This window comes from Gorilla gorilla, chromosome 11 (assembly GCF_029281585.2).
Source record: "Gorilla gorilla gorilla isolate KB3781 chromosome 11, NHGRI_mGorGor1-v2.1_pri, whole genome shotgun sequence".
NCBI classification, from domain to species: domain Eukaryota; kingdom Metazoa; phylum Chordata; class Mammalia; order Primates; family Hominidae; genus Gorilla; species Gorilla gorilla.
In genome coordinates this window covers 107,065,423-107,066,650 of record NC_073235.2, presented here as the reverse complement: position 1 = coordinate 107,066,650, position 1,228 = coordinate 107,065,423, and positions in this window count along the sequence as shown.

The following is a 1,228-nucleotide window of genomic DNA, read 5'->3' as shown; positions in this document are numbered from 1 at the left end:
TCCTAGCTGCTCAGGAGTCTGAAGTGGGAGGATCGTTTGAGCCCAGGAGTTTGAGGCTGCAATGAGCTATGATAGCATTGCGGCACTCCAGCCTGGGCAACAGAGTGAGATCCTGTCTCTTGGGGAAGAAAAGGGGAGAGAAAAATGTAGATGTAAAAGATGACCCCAATGTGGAACTTGTAAAATAATCCAAGCAACTCCATGACTCTTGCTGGGGAGCATCATGGCCACCTTCTCTTGTTGGCACCTAGGTTCCCACAGGAGTGCTGGGTCATGTGCTTTATTTGTTGTCTCAGGTGAAAAAGCTTTAGGTCCCTCATTTGTAATTTACTGAAAAGGTAGTGAAACTGCTGAACAAACTTAAATGGCTTTGATTGGTGTTTTTTCCTCCCCTATGGATCAGTTGACTAACTATTAAAAATAAAGTTTCTTCATCCTTTTGGTTGAGATTAACTACATGGAAGCAGAATTAAGGTTTAGGTGTGAGGACTACTTGGTGAATGCTGAATTTGCACAAAGGAAAGTGGATGGTCTTCAAAGATCTCCATTATGTTAGGGGAAAGTGGTGTGCCAAGCACACTGTCAGAGGCCATCTCCCTTTCCCTTCTCCCTTTACTGACAAGGGATTAGTGGCAGGTGGGGAAAGCCGAGGTATTTCTCTGCTTCTTGCGGGATCTCCAGCTTTGGGCCATCTCCACCATGACTCCAGTTCCTGCAGGAAATCCATTCCCTCCATCGCCCTAGTTCCCATCAAACACCTCCAGTAACACCACCTTCTCCCAATTTATCTTCAGCCTCCTGTTACTATCATCTCAGAGGTGCCTTACCACCCTGTTTGTCTTCCCAGTTCTTTCATACTGTGTAGCCAATTTCCTTTATTAAATACCCCCTGTAAAGATGTAGAATGGTTTCCATTTCCTTGGCTGGACCTTGACTTCTGGATCTCCCCATAGGTTTGCCATGAGATGAATTAAAACATGAATTAATCCAAGTTCCTATTTCAAGGAGCTCACAATTGAGTGGAGGAAAGAGATCGGTATATAATTTTAATAAATGATGATAAATGGTATGGGGACACAGAAAGTGGGTTCAAAATGCCTTCACAGGTGTTTTCTTGTTTATTGGCTAGCTGTGATGGTGTGGCATAGGGACCTTGGCAATTATAGTTTTTGTCATCAACTATTAATATGAGATTGCTATAAGAATGGTCAGGACAAATTCAAAATAA